Source organism: Peromyscus eremicus, chromosome 7 (assembly GCF_949786415.1).
Source record: "Peromyscus eremicus chromosome 7, PerEre_H2_v1, whole genome shotgun sequence".
Taxonomy (NCBI): domain Eukaryota; kingdom Metazoa; phylum Chordata; class Mammalia; order Rodentia; family Cricetidae; genus Peromyscus; species Peromyscus eremicus.
This window is the reverse complement of record NC_081422.1, coordinates 24,718,607-24,741,600: the sequence shown is the minus strand read 5'-3', so window position 1 is coordinate 24,741,600 and position 22,994 is coordinate 24,718,607. Positions and strand designations below refer to the sequence as shown.

At 42.1% G+C, this 22,994-nt stretch overlaps 1 protein-coding gene across 2 annotated transcripts in view; it reads left to right on the top strand.

Annotated features, from left to right (window-relative positions):
- The window catches only part of Ntm (neurotrimin), a 421,328-nt gene that overhangs the window by 269,106 nt on the left and 129,228 nt on the right, over positions 1–22,994 (top strand). The gene's annotated exons all lie outside the window — the stretch shown is intronic.

Sequence of the window (22,994 nt, the reverse complement as noted above, 5' to 3'; positions counted from 1 at the left end):
GATACTTAGAGACAAAAAGAAATTGCTGTTGCCAAAGAGTTTTCAAAAAGGTCATTTCCTATAATAAATATAAAGACCTCTGCAGTAAGATGCTAGAGAGAAAAGATACATCAAACACGAACTGATTCAAGGTAGAGTGAAGCTGGAGAAGTCCTCAAGATTGGAGTCTAGATAAAGGGCTAAGAAAATGTAGCCACATAAAAACACTGATAGTTCATCAATCCAGGGAAGCAGACTCTATATGGAAAAGAAAATTTAGGGAAAAGGGGCTAACACTAAGATCTTAATCTAGTTTATGGTTAAGAAAGGCTGAAAGATAATGGTGGGTAGGCAGAAACAGGTGTGTATGTGATAGAGGCAGACACAAGAAACTAAGAGGGTGCATTTGAATACATTATAATGAAAGGAAAGATTGGCAAGATGCAAATGGGCCAATCCTGAAGGGCCTTCTTTTATGCATCCCACAAAAGGTTTTTCACGCTTGTGAAACAGATGAAAATGAATACTTTAAAGTTTTATAAGCTGATGAGATTTGCATTTCTGCAAAGATCACTCAAAGTCATTTTGGAAGGTGATATGGGAAGAGATGGAAGTAGCATTCTCTGCTATTGTCAAGTAGGAGCAGTGAGGCCCACCTAACTATATCCATGGAGAAGTCACAGAGCTGAACAAACAGTTCCCGGTGATAATGGATGGAACTGGGTGACCAGGATGCAAATTAAGAAGACACTCTCTTGATTGAGAGGTCACACATCAAAATGAATTAAGGTACAGGGACCACCAACAGTCTACTTGTTTTAATACTTGGCTGTTGGAAACATTTTAATCTCCCATTTCTTCATTTCATATAGAGTGATAATAATGGCAATGCTTTTGTCTATATGTGTTCAGAAATACCGTGTAAAATATAGCACCTTCCTGGAATACCCCAAAGCTCCATGGGCCCAAGGCTTTGGGACACTCAGAAGGGATTGGCTGTCTTTGGAGAGAAAGGTGATTTACTCAGTGTGGGGCTGCACATTCACTTTCTATCACACTTTCACAGTCTAATAAATTATTACATAATTTGTGAAAAGATAAAAGAGAAGAAGAACATCCTTAAAAACGATGAAATAATCCCAGGGAGAGATGTAGAAGATGATTAGTGAGGGCATGCATAAGGCAGAGAGAAACTGACAGTCATGTTAAGTCAAACATGACTTTTAAAGGAGCTACTAAACAGTGATGGATTATTATTAAAAGCAGATATTAGCCAGGAAGTAAAGCAGACAACTTCAAAGAAACAAGGAAAATAGGCCAGTGGGGGAGGGAGACATCTCAGTTCTTAAGGGAACGAATGGAGGGTAGAAATGTCATACATCTGAGCATTTTCTCACAGTGACCTCCAGGTTTCCAGGAGTTTCAAGCCTGCAAATTCACAGGTTCCACGTAAAAACAAAACACCCCACCCCCCAAATCTTCTTAGTGTCAGACATTTTTAACCTCTGTGTCCTTAGATGCTGTGTTTCAATTCCACAAACAGAAAGGGCTAAAATGCACAAGGCTCTGGGTTAGCTCCTTGACACCAGAAAAAAATGAACATGATGGCATCAAAAAGCCAAATACACTTACGGCCACCGAAATTAGCAGGTCAGCCCACCGCCTCCACTCCACTCATCTTTACAAGATGACAACTAAAGTCTAGTGAGGTTTTTCTTCCTTGCTTTTCTAAAATTTTCTGTGTTGACAACCCCAGGCCATCATGAGCTCCTTTAGGAGGTGAGGGAAGACATGGTGAATTTGGTTCCTTATGACTGAAATAATGACAATCACCTCTCATTCTAAATCAAGTCTACTCTTCAATGGAAGGCTCTCAGAATAAGCTGGTAATATAAGACAAGCTGCTGTGCTAAGGACATGGTTATTTCTCAGCACTAGGGAGCCTTTTCTAGTCTCCTTATGAAATTAGTGTCTTTGTTGCTTACCATTTACTGTCCTGATAATTCTCCCTGAGTCTGAAAACTGAAACTGTTCTCTTATAGCTCTGCACTGTACTGACGGCTACATCTTAGATCTTGCTACTTATGCCCTTTACTCTTCTTCGTAAGTCATTCATACTCATGTCCCCTGAGCTCTGTGTGAAATAGAAACACTATTTCTTTATGTTTCTGCAAGTGGTGCAACTCAGCCCTTGATTTGGCATGATGGCAGTGATTTGTGCAGCCCTCTAGATATGTTGCCTTTTCTTCTAAGAGTGTCAACTGAACATCTTTACTGGTATATCTTGGAGACAATTTGAGCTCTACATGTAACATATGAACTGAATGTGTTAACAGTTTAGAAATGATGCAGTTAATATCTGCATCGAAATGGGTTCTTGGCTTCCATGAGCAGGGGTTGATTGAAGTTGATGTAACAACAAAAGCATTGACTGAAAGTGTATTGTAGAACTTGTGGAATCCACAGAGGATTGATCAAGGAATGAGAAAAATATCACAGTTCAGGGTGTCTTGCTACAAGGATACTGAGGCCACCATAACTCAACAGTGGCCCTCTTGTTGATACCCTAGAATTTTGGGTTCTTAATGCCTATTCTGGCCTTAAGATACTTTTAAATACTGAACCTCCTAATAGTGATTAATTCTAATGATCTTACCTTTTCATATCACCACCTATGGAGTCAGTTCCTTGATGAAAACATCCAGTCAACAGAGAGGAGGTGGCATGTAATGGCCAGGCTACTAAACTTCAGGAGGGTCACTTCTTTGATCTTTAACAGGTTTAGTGTGGACTCCCATGATCCAAGTTTTTATAAATGTTGGAATCGGGTTGAAATTCTGGGCAGCAATGAAACACAGTGGCAGATGCCCACTAAATATTGTGTGAGTAAAATTTCTCTCTTCTCATTAATGAATATTTTTCATCTTGACAAATGCTGCCAACTCATCAAATCCACCAAGTCAGGAACCTCAGACTTCCCTGAAAGTTTCCATTTTACTTCTAGTTTCACGTTTGTTTTGCTGATGTCACTTGAGGCTTGCAATTTTATCTACCAACTGTCCTTTAACTTTCTTTCTCTTGGCCCTCTTCCTATGAGTAGTTCTGTCATTTCCAAGGAGGGCGTTTACTCTCTCAAGCCATGCATGCTGGCTAAGGATATGGCCTCCAGGGTCAGACTATCCGTGCTGAGACTACTACCGTTTACAAGCTGTGTGACTTTGGGCATGCCATTCAACTTCTTTTGATGGCATGTAGTAGCAGCTATGACACCATGAGGGTAGCTTATAGCAGTAGGCTCCTTTATACTCAGAAGTGAAGCACCCAATAAAGCAGCATCCAAACTGAAGACTTGAATTGTAGTAGGTAAAATGGTGAAGATAGAGTGATGATACACAGTGGTAATTATTTCTAATTGGTACTCTTCTAAATATATCATTATACAGTTACCCATGTTACCTTTCCAAACACAAATCTGCCAAGAATTCTTTGATAGCCACTCCATCCTTAGTAAAGCATATAAACTCTTTCAAAGTGGAATCCTGAATCTAACCATTCTACCACCCACCAGAGGGACACAGAACAACTTGTTACACAACATTTCTGAATCTTTTCTTCTGTTTTCATAGACATTGTTTCTGCTTCCTTCAATACTCTCTTTCCCTGCTTAGGTACTTCCTCAGTTCCTCTAAGACCTCAACCCAGGGGAGCTTTCTTGAAAATTTCCTCCCTAGCATATCCCCATGCACTATCCCACATCATACACCTCACATAGAGCTAGATAACATATATTGTATATACTGTTGACTTCTACTCTGATAACATACTTTAGGCTGTTGGTTCTATGGATTTTCGACTCTGTCCCAAAGGCCTGGCATGCAGTAAGTGCTCAGGGAACAGTTATTCAAAAACCACTGCAACATTACATGTATCAGTGAAGACTCTGCAGGGCCTCAGAAGTCTGGAGAACAAGCTTGAATGATTTATTATGTCCTGCTGGCCATATTCAGCAGTGGCATCCACAGACACAGTGCTCAGGGCCTTGACTCCCACTGCCCTTCTTTTGAGTATTTCCAGTTTGTGCTTGGCAGGAACACTTTGTTAGGAACTTTAACCAAATACCAGGAAGATGCAGTTCATTTTTCTGAAGGGATTTTCATTCCAGTAGAAATACACTAGATTAGTGGGCATCACAGTTATGAGACTCAGGAGCCAAATTTACAATCATCATAAAGAAGAGCCAGAGGACTATGCACATCCTCACAAAATACCCTCAAACATACATCACTCCCTTTGAGAACATGGGTGTCACCTGGAAATACGCGTGTTCCTTGACAACACCAGGACAAGTGTATTTCTCCAGATCGAAGAAGTCACGGAAACTTTAGACAACAACTCAAACGAAGTCCCAAGACTTTAATCAGTCTGTCACTGTCTTCATTATATTTGAAAACACAGGCACCGATAAAACCAAGGTCTCTAATGAGAACTGAGGAGAAAGGAAACCAATTGGTTTCAGAAAGTAATTCTCATGCCACTGAGAAAATTCTCACAGAAAATAGAGATCCTGAGAGGAAGGCTGGGAAACTAATGCTACAGACTGCTCCTGTTTCAGCCCCTGATTTGGAAGCAAAGGCGTTAGTGGGTTCTTCAAAATTATAAACCATTATCCGATAAACAAATTGTAAGGCAGATTCCTTGGTTCACTTCTCTGAAGGATTTCAGCAAACTCCCTGTGTGCAGAGCAACCCCAGCCCCAGCCCATCTCCCCAGATGTATGCCACCCTTCAATCTCCCCAAGTCACGGCAACTATTTATGAGCTTTATGATAAGTGCTACATGTATTCACTGTGTAATTTGGCCTAAGCATCTCTCTATGTGTAAGAATTTAAGAATTAGAAATATTTTGCCTTCTTTTCTTTCTTCTTTCTTTTTTCTTTTCTTTTTTTGAGAACCTCCCCTGAGAAGACTGTGTTTACAGAGTCTATCAGAATAATGCCAGATACTATAACAAAGTGCCCGAGGTTTGGTACTTTGTAACATAAAGAAGTTTACTTGACTTGTAATTCTGGCCTAGAGAATTAAAACATCACAGCCCTGGTATTCCAGCGATGACTCCCTTTCTGTTCTACAACAAGGTGTCCAGCGATGACTCCCTTTCTGTTCTACAACAAGGTGGAGAAGTAGAAAGGCACCAGGCTGTGTGCAGAAGGAGCTAAGTGCATGGGAGATCCTCATATTATAACAATCCACACTAAGGAGAAATAACTCACTCCAGAGCGACAGGATCAATCATTTCTAAGGGTGATCCCTATAAATTAATAACCTTCCACTAGGCATCACATCTTATGGCTTCCTCCACCTTAACAAGGCTATGCTGGGGACCAGAAGCACATGAATCTTTGGGTTGGGAGATACACTCAGTCTATAACCACACCACAGGAAAGGTTTTGTGCAGCGATCCCTGCCCATAATCTTCATCTACCTTTACAAAACATTAGTTTCCATGCCAGGTGTCCCCCACCTTGCCACCCCCACCCACCCTTTGGGGTGAGAACTGTAGATTCAACTGATCCAGAGCATCAGTGGTTAATTCCAAAGATTACCCCTCTCACAGCTCTGGGCCTTGTTGCACAGGTGTGGTGGGCATTTGTACTTTCTGAGTTCCAGATCCATATTGGAAGGAGTCTGCTTCATCCTGTGTGGCCTGTCTATGTAGCACTGCATAAGCCAGCCAGGTTGACTACAGGCAGAGCTGCTTGAGGCAAAAGGGTACGAGTTCTTTTCCCACAGCATCCTCCACTGCAATCCTCCTTGTTCCTGGCAGTGCAGCAAGTGGAGCCCTCTGATCTCCTCAGAAACGGAGCCATCTCCTTCAATTGCTCATACCTGGAAGGAAAGACCAAAGTATCCACTGCTTAAAATCTCGGGGTTATTTTCTTCTGAAAACATATTTGTGCTATTTGTAACTCCATCAAATGAAGTCCATGAAGAACTAGCTATACAAAGTTTCCTGGCAGAAAGAAGATTTCCTCCCAGGCAGCTGACCTTGAATGAGGTTAATGCAGCATTGTTAAGGGACCACATTTTTGCCATCCTATGATGCAGCATCCTCAGGGCAGACCTGCAGTATAGGAAGCAATACTTTTATGAAACTGGGGGGGGGGGGGGGATGGGACCTTTGGCTGCATCTCGACTTTTGTGTCTCCTAATTTCAGTTGATTAAGGTTGTTTTTGCACAGTGTCACTGCACGGCAGATTCCTCTCCTGGGATTATTTACATATATATAGTGACAGCCATGTGATGGGATCTGATCTATTATTCTCCCAGTTCGTCTAAAAAAGAATCATGTCTGCCCAGTGCTACTGAGGCAGAAAAACTTAACAGAAAAGAAAACAAACAAATAAAAAATCAAAACTCTCAAACCCTAAGCTTTCAGTGTTGGGAGGCTTTGTAGGCTCAAAAATTAGATGCTTTCCCTACACTGCTTTTACTCACTCCTGCAGTATGCATATAGATGTTTGCATGTACAGCTATGTGTATATGGGCATGTCTGTCCCATATATCAGACATGGGTATATGTAGCTAGAGTTTTCCAGTCCTGCCTGGCCCACAGTCAGGACAAATCTCTCTCACCCGCCAGTCCCACAGCCTCTCAGACCTAACCGAGTAAACACACAGAGACTTATATTGCTTTTAAACTGTATGGCCGCAGCAGGCTTCTTATTATCTAGTTCTTATATCTTAAATTAACCCATTTCTATTAATCTATAAGTTGCCACATGGCTTTTGGCTTACCAGTATCTTTTACATGTTGCTTGTCATGGCAGTGGCTGGCAGCGTCTCTCTGCCTCAGCCTTCCACTTCCCAGAATTCTCTTCTCTGATTGTCCTGCCTATACTTCCTGCCTGGCTACTGGCCAATCAGTGTTTCATTTATTAACCAATCAGAGCAACACATTTAACATACAGAGCATCCCACAGCATGTATACATTTATTTTGGCAATACGCACCAAAGCTTTTATGTCCCCTGCAATAATCTCTCCTCCACTCTCTTCATTCTAAAGAGGGAAATTTTTCTTCCATTCATATTCTGGAATAATCCCTCTGTTCGTAGTGCAAACAAAGGCTCCTTCTAGCACTTCTCTGATAGGAAATGATGTCCCAACCAGAGCTGGATACCTTCTGATGATCTTATTGCATATGACTGTGTTACATCACCGTTGTTTTCTTCTTTTGCCAATAACTACACAACTTGTTCAAAATAGTATATTCCAAAACAAATCTTAAACATTACTAACTTTGCTACATAAAACTTTTAAATTGAGAGTTTCATACATGAATATAACGTATGATCAAATCTACCCACTATTCCCTCCTCCATCACTTTTCTCTATCAGCTTCATGTGCTCTGTTTTTACTTTGAAACCCACTAAATTCACTTGGCACTGTTAGTATGTCCAGTAGGACCATCTGCTGGAACATGGGTAGGTTTTCAGGGGCCCTGTCACTAAGAAAACTTCACAGTTTCCCCAGAAGCTATCAATTGCAAATAGCCTCTCAGCTAAGGGTGGGGCTTCATGATCCCCTTCTCTGCCCATGCCGAGATTTTGGTTGGCTTGATCTTATCCAAGCCTTGTGCATGAAGTCACAGGCCCTGTGAGTTCATGTGTGCAATGCCCCATCATATCCAGCACATAGTTTTGTTGCAGGCATTCACCTGTAAGCCTTATCATATCTTTTGCTTATCTCAATTATGATTTCTACTGCTGTGATAAAACACTGAGATCAACAGACAACAATCTGGGTTGGTGGGCATTTCTGTTATAACTCTCAGGTCACACTCCATAACTGAGGGAAGTCAGGGCAACAAGTCAAAGCAGAAACATGGAGCAGAAGCCATGGATGAGAGCTGATTCAGTGAGCAGATCTTGCTAGTCCAGTCATTATTGTAACTTGTGGGGTTCATAGCTGAGTATCAATATTGATGATCTTTCTCCTTTGTAGCATCAATAGAACCTATTATAGTCTAAAAGTTAACCAGTAGGGATGAAGCTTCCTGGTTCCTATCAGCTTGAATTTCTCTATATCCTGTGTCTCAGATATGTGGTGGCCTTTCCATTGTGGATGAGCAATAACACTAAACAAGAGCAATAACACTAGCCTGTAGTGTTGTTTGTTTTTTGTTTTTCGTGGGGGTGGGATGGGTACATGGTCTATGGGAACAATCCGCCAAATACTTGAAAAGATATAACCTATATCCGGCACTGGGCTATTTATTTTATGGTCTATGGTATCAGGAAGAGACATTATCTCCCCATTATAGAGTAACCTTGTGTGTGTGTGTGTGTGTGTGTGTGTGTGTGTGTGTGTGTGTGTGTGTTTTAGGAAGCTTGTATAATATTAAGTTCCCATACGGCATTTTCAGAGGTTTTTAATGTTAGTGGTCCTTCCCCATACTCCTTCCCCCGTCCTGCCCTCTCGTCTTTCATCCCAATTGACCTTTCCTGTTCACTTATCTCCCTTCATATTAACCATGTTCTATCAACTCTCCCTTAAAATCTACCTCCTGTGGCTGGTACGAACTATATACTTACTATCTACTCCTGGCTTCTGTGGGTACCCCAATTTAAACACATATATTCAAAGTTTGAAAACATGTAACATTTATCTTTCAGGTCTGGGTTACCTCATTCAGTATAATTATTTCCAGCTCTGTTCATTTACCTGCAAATTTGATAATTTTATGGATTTTTTTTTGCATCTGAGTAATATTCCACTGGTATACATACCACATTTTCACTATCCATTCATCAGCTGATGGACAGGTAGACTGTTTCCATTCCCAGAGATGCTGATATGGTTCAACATACATAATTTTAAATAATTCTCTATTATTAAGTTAAAAAAACTGTCATTATTAAAAATGATCTGTTAGTCACAAGTATAAAAATAGACTCCAGATCCTTGGCATGGAAAAAGTTGGGAAGTTTATCCTGTAAGAACATAGTTTTCATGAGAGCTGGAAGAATGCCCAGGATGGAGTGGGAAGGAAGCTGCAGGGTTTGGAGGCTTCAATGACTGTCATGTGCTTTGGGGGCTCATACTTTCTTCTGCTGCCCTGCTTTGTGCTCAGGCAAACAACAGGTCAAGGTCCCCGAAAGCCAACAGCTGCATTGGCTTTGATCCATCCCCTTCACGAATAACTGCCACTCTTGCCTAATCATCTCTCTTCTCCCCTAGAAATGAGAGATTAGAGGAAAAATGAAGTCAAGTCTAATGTGTTCTGCTCTCAGAGGTTAAGAGGATGATTGAAATCTATAAATCCCAGGCTTTGGGGAAGCCCTTTTAATTCCAGATTTACTAAAGAAAGACAAAAAGACACAGCAATGGGAGTCTCTGGTGACCAAAACTCAAACACTGAGCCCTTCTGGAGGCTTCTTGATCCCTGGGGTCCCCTGAAGGAGGGAAGGATCTGAAAGTTATCTGACTCCACCTCATGATGACAATCTGTCCATGAGGGTCATAAAGGCTAGAACGTGATAAAAATACAATCAGGAAATGATGTGGCCGAAGTTAGAAGAATCAGTCAAGAACCAACCCATCCCTGAATAAGCCAGCTTGCTCATTTTCCAGAACCCACAGCACTCCAGAAGGAATGCCATGCATACTCAGGTCTCCAGTGTGGCCTATTCTTTTGAGTTTGACTGCTGTCCCTAGTTTCTGAGGACCTCACAGGCCACTGAAATTCATGATGGAGCAGGAACAGATAGAGACATGATATGCTCATCATGTGGCTAGTGCCCTGAACAGCTTGCCCTTTTATTTATTTATTCGGGGTCTGAAATAATCTGGCATTCATGCTCCAGCATTGTAGCCATTTCTTTATTGGTATGAGAACACATCCACATGAATCATTATATTTGGTTTTCACAAACACAAGATAAAGCAAGGCAATTGTAATAATTCCTATTTTATAAGCAAATAAGCCCTCAATCATCAAAGCTGTGGCCTCAAACTGTCCCACTTGGGCTGTTACTCTTGCAGTCTTGCCCTTAGCCCAGTGTGTGCCAGCAACTCTATTGCTCAGGCCCCCCTGGTGGAGGTCTAGTGGTGCCTGTTACCAGACAGTCTGCCTTGCTCCCTATGGGATGCCTCTGGGATCACAATCGGTATGTAAATGTGCACACTGCCTTTCCTTTAGGTCTACAAAACCATGGACTCACAACACTAAGCACCAGGCTCCACTATGTGCCATCTGACCATGTTTATGTGTTGACTGGAACAAGGCCTGCCCTGCTCTAGGGCCTCTCTCTATCCACCATGTAGCTATTCAGGAAGTCTGCAACACTGAGGACCCTTTGTCTTGCTTTTCTTTCCTTCTTTTCTTCCTCCCCCTAAAGGAAGTTTTCTCAGATGATATGGCTTTCCCCCTTTATTTTGGGCTTGCACGCCCTTCCCCTTCACCCTATATGTGATATTTGTCTTAGCTGTTCTGTTTTAGTTAGTGCCACTACAGCGTTCCCTCCCACATATCCCTTTAGGGTGAAATGCCTGCTCAATATGCTTTAGTAAGGCAGTATATTTTAGGCAGCCCTAATAAAAGGCTCTAATAGCCCCAGATTAATGCATTCATTCCTAGCCAACTGAAGGATTCATTACAGTGCAGGGACTGAGGCTCTGCTCTGATGGATTTGCCCCTGGTAATGAGCCATTCAGTAGCTAGTGACCCTGCAGTGTTGGTGGCCTGCAGAAGGGGGCAGTGAGATCGAGCTCAGCAGATATGGATGAAGTACAAAGGCTGTGAGGAGAGCTTAGGGTGTCTCCAGCCACTTGGGGGCAGTCATCAAAGCAGGAAGTGCTGTGGCCTCACATCTGCCTCTAGAGTCCAGACTGAAAAGCTATGATGGGGTTATGTACCAAGCTGTGTCATAACAGACCCAGTGCCTCTAACTTATTTAAGCCTAAGGGAGAAAGCCGTTCGGGGCAAGGCAATGTCCAACTTGGTTTTGAAAGTGAACTCCTAAGAATGGCATGTAGGAGAAACTTCTAAATGATTGCCGTCTATGCAAGTCTCCAAAGAAGGAAGATGAGAAGAATATAAAGAGCTCAGGAGATGTTTTCAGAGCGAGCTGGCCCAGTGGTTCACTGGCGTACAAGTCCTGGATACCAGCAGCATCTGGATGCTGACTGTTCCAAGTGTGTGTCACACAGGGAGCTTGTGTGGGCCATGCTAATGGTGTCTACTGATGTCAGCACTGCAAAATATCCTACAATGAACAGGATTCCCTTACTTCAACAAAGAGTCATCTAGATCAAAATGTGAAGAGTGCTGAAGTGGAGGAACTTCCAGCTAACCCAAACTCCTCTTGCAGATGAGGGAGCTGAAGCTCCGAGGATAGGGGTTGGTTCAGAATGACACGAAGGGCACCAGAAGAGCCGAGGGCAGCAGAGACCCAGGTCGTTTCTCCCCTAAAGCCATGCCCTTTTGAGTTCTTTATAATGTCTTTCAGAAACGATCTTGCTCCATCCTCTAGTTCTACTGCCCTTTCCCCGTCCACATCTACACAAAGGAAAATTCTACTGTAGGCTGTAATGAACTCTTGCTACTCCCTCGCTGCTTTGGTCCAGGCAGATCTCTTCTGGGATTTAGCTTATTATCTTTATTATGCATTTTGGAAGTGAATGGTAGTGTTGATAAAAATAGGAATTGCCAAAGGAACCAGCACCAGGCATTATGAGATGCTGTATGTGCAGTGTTGCTGAGAACAGTTCCCAGTGAGGGGCAAATGGAGACCCCCACACATCCACATAACCGTATCTCACAATTATTAAATATTGATTTAGCTCAGCAGGGGCTTGGGCCGGACTTAAAATGAAGGCAAGTGCATTCACTTGTGCTGATCTAATCTAGACTGTGGCAGTGGCCCCTTGGCTGTCTCCACTGACCCTGATTCTCTGACTGGGAGTGGAGACCAGAGCCTACACCACTGCCTACCATTTTGACTCTAGAGAGAAACAGGCTGAGTTTATATCTGGAGTTACAAGGTATCTGAGATGTGAACACTAGAGCTTCATAAAACAGAGAGGAAGCCCACATGATGATGAATCGCAATTACAGGGAATTCGATTAGTATCAGTGTCAGGAGTAATTGTAAACATTTTCTGGTGCTGATGTTTGATAGCATTGGGAAGGGGTGGGGCAGTGGGGGATGACAGACAGGAAGAGAGACCAAAGATAAGAACAAATATGCAAGTCCATAGTGTGTGCTTAATGGAACTGAGATTTATTTTGCTGTGCGTCTTTTTAAGCCTCCAGATAGATCACAAAAATATACAGCCAGCCAGAAAAGAAATAGCCCAAATGTAATTTAAAGGACAGCTTTTTAACCAATACTTCAGCTTGGAGACACCTGTCCTATGTTCCTTGAAGATGCCCAGCTCAGGGGAGGAATGTTAAAGTTGCTGATTTATCTTCAGTAGCACAGACCTACTTTTAATTTATTGCCCAGTGACAGGGATTTTGTTTAGCTTTTCCGTGTTACTCAACACAGCCTTCTTGGAAAAGAGAGAGCAGCCCATAAGCCATTGTTTTAAACTTTGATGTCCTAGTACTTTAGAAGAAACTGAACTTGGACTTTCCAAAGCAAGTTAACATTTTCTGGAGCTTCACAACAAGTGGCAGATTTTTCAGGGAAGTAAGGCTGCCCTGCCCTCTTTATAAACATATTCATTTTAAGTGTATAGACACACACATATACACACACAATACACACATACACATACTTACACCATACACACACATATAACACACACACACACACATACACCCCCCCCCCACATACACACACATCATAACCACTTATACACACAAATACTACATATACACATATACATACATATAATACACATAAACACACATATAACCCACACATACAAACATATAACACAACACACACCCACATACACACATATATACTACACACAGACACAATACACACATACACACACCACACACAAACATATATCACATATACACATCCCACATATACACATGTCATAACCACACACGCACCACAAACACTATACACATATACATACATATAACACACACATAAACACACATAATACAACACGTATACACCCCCCCACACACACATGTGCAGGTTTGAGGTTGTACGTAGAAGCAAGTTCAGTTATTCCAGCTGTCAGTAATTGATCTATGGAAATCTTCATCTTGAATATGTCCCTCCTCCCATGGAACCACAGGAAAGATAATGAGCGTGACTTGGTCCCAGTGTGCAGGTAGACAGTAATGGTGGAACTCTATTTACTGCTGGACCATCAAGGTAAAACACAACAAGAGAGAAACATATTGCAGGTCCTACCTCCTCAAATCTCCTCAGAAGGATGTTTGCTGTACAGTGGTTACTACAACATGTTATGGTTACGTTAAATCTCAGCAAAGTGGTTTAAAGAAAGGACTTCTGATAATAATTTAAAAAATATACAAATAAATTCTGCCTAGAGGTGGTTGAATTATGAAGTTCCTATTGTGAACTGGTTACCACTGTAAATGGCTTGGATAGAGTGGGTACAAAGTGAAGTTTCATTTTCCTGATGGGTACAACTTTTTCAAGTTTATTGATTTATTCATACTGTGTGTATTTGTTTATAACGTGCACATGTGTTGGTAGGTATACCCGTGCCATGGTGCATCAGTGGAGGTCAATGGCAGCATTCAGGATTCTGGAAATCGAACTGAGATAGTCAGGTTTCCATGATGAGCATATTTACCATTTCCTGTCCCACCAAGTCTTAGAGAACACATTCTAAGGCAGTGGAATTTCTTCCTTAGTATATGTAAGACCACAGGTTCAATCCTTGGCACTGTTGGGAGGATAAAAACCCAATGAAGAGATAGAAACAATGAACACTCAACAAATGAGTGAGACATTCAGGTTGAAATATGTGTCGTACACAACTAGAAGAGGGGCACTGGGGTGGGGTAGGGCTGCTTTAAAGAGATGGGCAGGAAATGAGATCAAATAGTAAACCACTAGCCATATGATGCTCTGGGTGAAGATTTTGGGGGGAGGAAATAAAATAGAAATTATAAAGCCATATTAAACACACACACACACACACACACACACACACACACACACACACACACACGGCATCTACAAGGAATGGAGAACAGATTGGAGAGTGGTGTGAAAAATAGCCCATGACATAGTAGCAACTCCACCCAAGCCAGCTGGGGGGTGTTTTGGAGACATAGCTATGAACTTTGAATTCTGTGCTTAGTGCAGTCAGATCCTATTGGAGGGTTATAAAGAGAGATGATAAGAGTCCTGTGTGTGTGTGTGTGTGTGTGTGTGTGTGTGTGTGTGTGTGTGTGAGAGAGAGAGAGAGAGAGAGGAGAGAGAGAGAGAGAGAGAGAGAGAGAGAGAGAGAGAGAGAGAGAGAGAGAGACTTGGCTTAGAATTCAGTGGTTCTCAACCTCCCTAATGCTGCAAGCCTTTAATACAATTCCTCATGTTATGGTGTGTTGTTTTTTTGTTTTTCACTCTTTTTGAGGGTTCTGCCACCAGCTCCCAAATAAATCACACACGGAGTCTTTTTATACTACTTACGAGTGCCCAGCCTTAGCTTGACTTAGTTTCTAGCCAGCTTTTCTTGTCTTAACTTATCCCATCTACCTTTTGCATCCAGGCTTTTCCCATTCTCTTCTGTGAGAGAACTTACTCTGTGGCTTGCTGGTTGTGTGGCTGGGTGGCTGGGTCCTAATGTCCTCCCCCTCCCTGGTTCCTCTTTCACTCCTCTATCTCTTTTACTCCAAGATTTCTCCTCCTATATATTCTCTCTGCCTGCCAGCCCCACCATTTTCCTGCCTTGCTATTGGCCAGTTCTTTATTAGACCATCAGGTGTTTTACACAGGCACAGTAACACAGCTTCCCAGGGTTAAACAAATGCAACATAAACAAAGGTAACACACCTTAAAATATTCTACTACAGTGGTGACCCACCCAACCATAAAATTATTCGTTGTATCTTATAACTGTAATTTTGTTGCTGTTATGAATAGTAATGTAAATATCTGATATGCACAATATCTGATATGTGACCCCAATAGGGTCGTTGTTACCCACAGGTTGATAACCCCTGGTTTAGGTGTTTTAAAAATCACTCTGTATTGTAGAGAATGGAATGTCTAAGTAAAAGGGAAAAGGAAGACCAGAAAAGAAATAACACAGCATAAAGCAGACTTGGATAAGCAGAGGGCTGAAAATTATCTCAAAAGAGAAGAGAATGAGATTTAGGGAGGGTAAGGGTTATTTTTTGAAATAAAGTGAACAAGATTTAATAGTTGGACATGGAAAGCGAGGGAATGAGGGAAATTAAGGGCAACTCCTGTTTCTTTGTTCAAAGAGATTAGCTTGGCAACTGTGTGATTAATTAAGAAGGGGCATGTGAGGAGAGGAAGAGGTTTTGGAGTAGGGAGAGGAAGAATCCAGAATTCTATTTGGGACACTGTAAATGCATTGGCTTTATTGAGCACACATTATTGAGCTCAGTATTGTTCTGAGCTCTTTATGCATGTGAACACATTAAATCTCTAGGAAAGCCCTGCAGGAAGGGCCATTATTATACCATCATTTTTATGGAGGGAAAAAACTGAGTTCCATCTCCATGCAGCTAAAATGTGTGGATGCCAGGATTTCCTAGATGAGCATGCAGCATTCCGAGAGCCATGAACTCTGAATCCAGGAAGATCTGATACCAGTTAGTGAGGCAGCCCATGATCAGGAAATATAGCTCTCCACCTCTAAACAAAGAACTGAGAAGGGGCCAGTAAGACAAGAGACCAAAATGAGGTGACAAAACACAGCTATGGAAGAAAAGGGAAGTCAGGGGCAAATGATGATTTAATAATAACAGAGACAAAGAATTAGCCTCAGACTGGAAAAGCTGTGGCACCTGGAATTTAGTTCTACAGACATTGGCCAATGTAATTTTAGTTGGAGCAGTTCCAACTGGAGCAGGTACAACAACTGCATTTGTATCTGGATTCATGAGTTTGGTCCCTTAGCATGTGCTGGGCACTCCATGAGCTACCTAAATCACTCATCATAATCACCCTTTAATAGAATACTATGCAACATGTAACACGTGTTGGAGACAAAACATTGAGTAATTAAATGACTATCTCAAACATATATGGTTTTATAAATGTATTTAATGCTATTGGACTTTAGATTTAAGAACACTGAAGATGATACATATGTGATATGTATTTTACCACTACAAAAATTGTGTTGATGTGTATGGTGTGTATGTATTGGGTGGCAGATAGGTAAACAGTGGACCCACATCCAAGATTAGACTCAGGCTAACTGCTGTCAAAATGTCACTGAGCTCTTAGGTACCCTGGTGCTTTGGATCCCCATCTCTGTAGATGACCCTTAATGCATGTTAGCTCATGTGTCTTCATTGGTCAAGAATCAGTTGAGGCAAGAGTAGAAAGATAAGCAGGACAAGCAGGGGTGATCTGCTGTGCCAAAGCAAAGGCTTTAAACTTTTCTCAGAGTGAGCAGCAAACCTTTAGGCCTTTGTGTTTGTTCACCAATTCACTGTCAGTCATCCAGTCAACAATTATTAAGAGGCTAGTAGAAGCCAAGGTGTGTTCAGAAGATGAACCATGTTTCAGAAGACAGAGCTAACCAGGAAGAGCCTGTAAGACAGATGAAGCTTCACAAACCAAGGCATGAATCAAGGAATGTCTCAAACATCATGGTCAAGGGTAGCCATGGAATTAATTAGTGGGAAGTGGTAATGGTCCTTGAGTGACAGAGATAGATTATTAAGTTTTAGTGTCTGGATTCTGTGAATAAGGAGACACGAAAGAACATAAAACATGAGCGGAGGGAATAATAAAGGGGAAGGCCATGCCCTATAGAGATCTTTGGTGACCATAAAGCAGTAGACTAGCAATATTCAAGGACACATGGGGGTGGCCTATTCCATAATTAAAGGCAACAAGGGCATAGGTTTTGAGTTTTTGTTGGCAGGAGGTACAACATCTACTTCAGTCTGTCTTTCCTATACTCCTACATACTTTGCATTGAGTGGCCAGCCTCTTCAGTCTGCACAGGTAAATGAATGTTGTTCAGACACAGACATCTTCTGCATATCTCAATCGTAGGGGCAGAGTCTGGCCTGAAACCTACTTGATTGCATTTCCCATAGCAAGTGGTCATTTGGTCCTCAGCCCTTGGTACCCAGATAAAAGAAATCCTTTCCTGAGTGATGCTAGGGAGCAGATGGCCCTGCATCAAGATTCATTGACATCATGATGGGCCCACTTTCACCTGCTGTGAGCTGGTGAGGGAGAAAGAAGAGTTATTGTCAAATTCCCAACTTGCCCTTTCCGATATAAAGTTCACTTGTAATTTTTTTTACTCTGCTTGCTAATGCATTTTGTTCTCCAGAGTGTGAGTGCCCCAGCTTCCTGCGTAGCCTTTAATTAGTTTCTGGATGATGACATCTCCACCGAGAAGCAACTGGTGTGTCCTTCCAATCTCGGGGGGAGATAAAAGAATCTAATAAAGACATTCAGTATTTCTAGGTGATGTGTTTGACAAGCTTTGTATTAACAAGAAGTCATGTTGAAACTTTTTCTTTCCCAGGCTGCACCCCCCTCTCCTGCTCCAGCACTGTGACATTTCACAGGGGATTCACAGAGCTACTGCTCTCACTGAGAACTTGGAGCTCAGCACAAACAAGCAGGCATCTTTACCTCTCATGCTAAAGGGGAGAGGCTTCATTATGATCTCTTCTCCAATCATAACCTTTATGACGGATTCAGTGGCAATAAGGACTCAGAACACAAAATCAGTTGAAAAACAGTTGCCAAGTAACCTTGGACTGCAGTGGGAATGCATCCAGGACTCTGAGAGTCAAGGTCAGATAATGAGCCATGTCTTTACTTGCCTAAGATAGTCCCAGAGACCGCTGACACAGGAGTGTGAAAACAACTTGAGCTTCCATTCTGGCACACGCCTTATCGCTACTATGCTGCTGGAGGAAGGCAGAAGCTCTCCCCAAGGCAGTCTCCTCTCTGTCTAACTTGACCTTGCAGGTACTAGAAGGGAAATAGGAATGTTTTTGAAATCATTCACAGCCTCCTGCAGTCAGGGGTACAGCTAGCCAGGAGTTTACAGGACCTTCCTAGTGCCGGCAATGTAATTCCCACTGCTTGCAGATTTATAGCCGTGGTTGAGTGCCTAACTACCGGTGCTGTTAGGCAATTAGGAATTAAAGTGCAAATGACACCAGGAAGGCAGCTGAGTGTGGAGGTGTAGAGGTGGCAGGCAGCTGATTGACAGCACAGACACAGACTTCTTCAGTGCTGAGAAGGGACCACCTGGGGACATGGCCTCCATTTTCACTTGGTTGGCCTCCATCTGACCCGAGCAGAGTAGTGTGAGAGAGAGAAATGCTTGGTGCTTAGGTATGTTTTGAGAGCAGGAAAAGAATGAGTGGAGAGAATCGCAGCCACCACGAGGGTGTGCTAGCCTATACACGCATCCTCATAGATGTGTTCACATTGCTTACAGCAACATACAGAAATACACGCTTGATCCTGGGGAGTGGTGATAGCACAGACTAGTGCAGTAGAGACTTCCTGAACAGAAGCAAGAGCATGCTAACATCCTTCTGAATTTGGAAAAGGTAGTGACCACGGGAACTGCATTCTAAGGAACAAAAATATGTCCTTCCCCCACCCGCCACAGCTGGGGCTAGAGCCGCCAAGGCTGAGTCTGCAGAATCCTCTAATAGGAACTTTTCCTATCTAAGTCCTAGGTCAGTCATTTAGGGTTTGTATGGAAAACACCTGTAAAGATGTGTCTGGGATGTGATAAAGGTGGCCATTATCACTGTGTGGCCTACCTGAATTGGTCCACTCAGTAATTACATGTGCCTTCTTGCTTTCGAGAAAGGGACCCCAACAAGATGTCAGATGCCAAGAGAGTCAAGAAACATCTTGAATGGGCCCTGCAGGGGGGTTTCAGTGGCTGCAGGGGGACTGTGGCTGTGGAGAACTGCAGGAGAATTTAGTAGCTGGGATACCATAGACATTGTTGCCTGCCCCCATTTCTGAGCTGCATGCTGAGAAGCCATTGGATTAGTCAGAAGATGTAGCTGTGCAGGGTAAGGAAGGCCTACTCAGCAATCTAGGGTTGGTATATAGCAAATAGTTAAGCTGTTTACCACTGATTGATAGAAATCCACGCTATCTCACTCACAACAGCATTCATAGGTAGAGTGATTAGCAGCCCAATAAGTGCTTTTCAATTATACCTACATATTTACTTTGTTCCCCCAAATCCTGTAGGAAGGACTAGTCTCTGACATTCACCACTTCCTTCCTCCTTTAGTGGAATTTCATGAGCTCTTTAAGTGTTCTGAAGTAAATGGAAAATACACAGCAAGAATATAGTCGTTATTAGGTGATCAACAAATAATAGCATTCTTCCATGAGAAATAATAATAAGAAAGCCACAACATTTCCTGTTGTTGTTTTTTGTTGCCCTTTTCCCTGTAAAACTATGGAGTGAATCAGGTTAATTGATCTCCTCTTCATGTTAGGCACATTTTAATTTTGGAGGCTTTCTGGCTTGGAAACTTGGCTGTTGGTTTTCAGAGATGCCTGGTTAGAGACTGCATGTGTCTGGCTGTCTATGTCATGATGGACTTGGCTTATCTGTTTAACTGGGTAGCTTCGGTATTTTCTTGAATTTGTTTCTGTTGTTCAGTGACCCTTGGTGTCCCATTCCATCTTTCTACCCTTTGATGAATTGGAAACTAAGAAGCTGGTCCATATCAGGCTGGTGGTATAAGGCAAGAAAGCTCCTCAATTTCAACTCTGTACCATTGTTCTAGAAACTGGGACCCAGACAGTGGGTGTCTGGGTGGCAGGCTGTGTCATGATTAGCAATCTTTCTCTTGTGTTGTCCCATGAAGCAGCTGATGAGGAGACACTTCTTAGCAATTTCTTAGTTGGTGCTCACTATAATGGAGCACTTATGGTGACAGGTAGGGGCTGTGAAATTCAATTCACACTAATATACCCAGAAGCAGAGAAGCATGGCATGATGAATGAATGGTGTTTACTTTATTCTTCTATGTCTCCATCAGGAATGATTAAACTGGGTGAGAGAGCAGAGCTTATAAAGACTTCCTTCCACATTTCAGTTGATCCTGAAAGGCCCACATTCCAAACTTTAGAACCGCTGGTTTATGACTAATCCTGACTAAATCACCAGATTTTCTCCCAGGGCTTCAGGATTTTTCCTTGGTTCTAATATGGAGAAGCTAAGAGCAGAAGAATGAGATGTAACAAATGACAAAATGGTTCTGATGAAAGAAATAACCATTGCCCGGGGTTGTATCATTACAGAGCTTTCCCATTTTCAGACCCTCATCTGGGATTCTGAACATCCAGTCTGGCTTCATTTCCTAGAAACAGCAGCAGCCACTGTCTCCTTGCTGGCAGGAGAGTAAGTCTGTACCTATCTGAGGCTGGGATTGAGTCCTCACCCTTCAGACCTCAGGGCCATTGTTACCTCTGAAGTACTGGTTAGCAACTGTTGACAGGGACACAGGCATGGTAACTGCCCCACCTCGTTCTTTAAATCAGGCAAATTCTCTTGTGTAGAAAGCTTGCATTTCTATTCATATTGGCCTCTAGGGATACATGAGTATTAGTAATACCACTGAGTCATACTTGAATAATATTTTATGTTTAAAATGTGGTATTTCCACATTTTTCTCTGACCCATAAAGCATGAATTAAGAAGGATATTAATATAATTAATGCAATCAGTGAGTGAGATGATTTATGTACATTTATATCACTAGTAATTTGAAGATCTCAGCTCAATACTTGGTCTTTTGATATAAATCTTAGAGTTTCTCTTTGTAAATAATACCACAGACCCCACAGCTCTGTAAATGTACTTTGGAGCACGCAGATATTTTTAAAAAAGAAAGACAGGAAAAAATTAGAAGAGCGTGGGAGAACAAAGCAAGCAAATGGCTGACTTGTGTTTTCAATCACAATAGACCTAATAAGAACGTCTATTACTCATGGACTTAAGACAGGTAAACTTTATTGATGACTTCTCTGTCACCAGGTAGACACAGTCCAGTGGACCTGTGTGCATGCAGGAGTCAGCAGCCACAGTGGCTGCTTCAGAATCGTCCCTGGGGGCCACATCTCTGGTTCAGCTCACACTGAAGGAAGATGAATGAGAGGAAGAGAACAAGATGTGCTCAGGATGGAATGAGCAGGAGATTTCAAAAACGCATGCAGATGTGGAAAGTTAGAAGACAAATGTGTTAGTGGAGCCTTCCATGCACTCTGGGCTAGAGAACAACACCATATCCATGGTACTGAGAAGGGCTTCTGCAGCTAAGTTCCTGATGGGCACACGAATGTTGCCATGGAACTCTGAAAGAAAGGAATGAGATGAAGCAAATGATGGAAGTGTTCCGATGAGAGAAATAACTATTGCCCATAGTTCTGTCATTAAGGAGCTAGATGGATGGGGATGTGGGGCAGATATTTTTAGCAAAACCCAAGGAATGTAGGGTTGGAGCCTGCAGCCTACAAGACTGACCTCTGAGAAGAGCAGACAGTGGGCATCACCTATAGCTTGTAGATATGCTCCATTTTTATCCCTGATTGGTAGTTTGCCCTTGAACAAATGACTACATTCCCTCTAACTTCCTTCATCTGTGAATAATAATAATATAAATTCCTTCTAGGATTCTTAAAATATTTTCAGTGAACTTACTCCCTGCAAAGTGTCTAATGCACAACAGGGATTCACAAGCAGCCAATAAAACATAGATGTTGTGGGTTTTTTAAATATTTTTTCATATATGTACTTGCAATTCCAAGGACTTTTTTAGCCATAACATTCCTTACTAGAACTCCCACACCACACTGCAAATTTCAGTTGTATGTCCTTGAATAATTTCCTAGACCCCACCCCTATCCTCATTTTTATCTCATAATCAGGTGAATAAGGAGTTCCCATTTACCTGGGGTTTATTGATGTCAATGGTAAAAGCCTTGTATCATAGGAAACACTTCAAAATTGTCACGATGATTCAAAATAATACCTATTCACTGGATTAATTACAGAGAAACATTTGTGTGTGTGTGTGTGTGTGTGTGTGTGTGTGTGTGTGTAATTATGTCAGTGATACGTATTTCACCACTTGCACAGCAAGTATTTGAAAATTGGTGACTATCATCATTGCTGTATACACACATAGACCTTGAGGATATGCAGTGACTTTCATTTGTTCACATTTCTGCTCAGCCTTGCAAAAATGCCCATTCATCCAAAATGTATCTGTGAAACATGAACATAAAGTTTGCTGGACATGATGGCATGTACTGAGCAATTCAGTGAACAAGACAACCAGTAGAGCTGGCATTTCCATTTGAAGAGACCAGCTCTGTGGTAGAATAATGGCCTATCATCCTAAAGGCAGTGAAATCAATCCTCCAGCACCACAAAGTAAATGGAGATACAATTATCATGGAACAATTAATCCAAAGCGGAGACTCTATCTTAGAAAAGATGACCAAGGAAGACTTCTTTGAGGAATGAAGATGTAAAGGCTAAGGTAAACAAGCTATGTGAAGGAGAATAGGAAATCTTGGAGGGACCTTTGAATCAGGAAGGGTTGAATGTACTTTAGGACTAGAGGAGGCAGCAGACAAAGAGGGTACTTGGGGTGAGGCTAGGAGAGAAGTAGGGTGCATTTCATGGAGGGACTTCTAGGCTAAAAAAGTTTACTGCATGTTCTTGGCTGACTTATCACTGTTTCTGTCTGGATTGGGGAAACATAGTTCCATATCTTGCCCCACAGGCTGACCCATTTCTAAGCAAAGCAGCTTTTCAGTAGGATTTGCCTGGCATACAGTGGCTG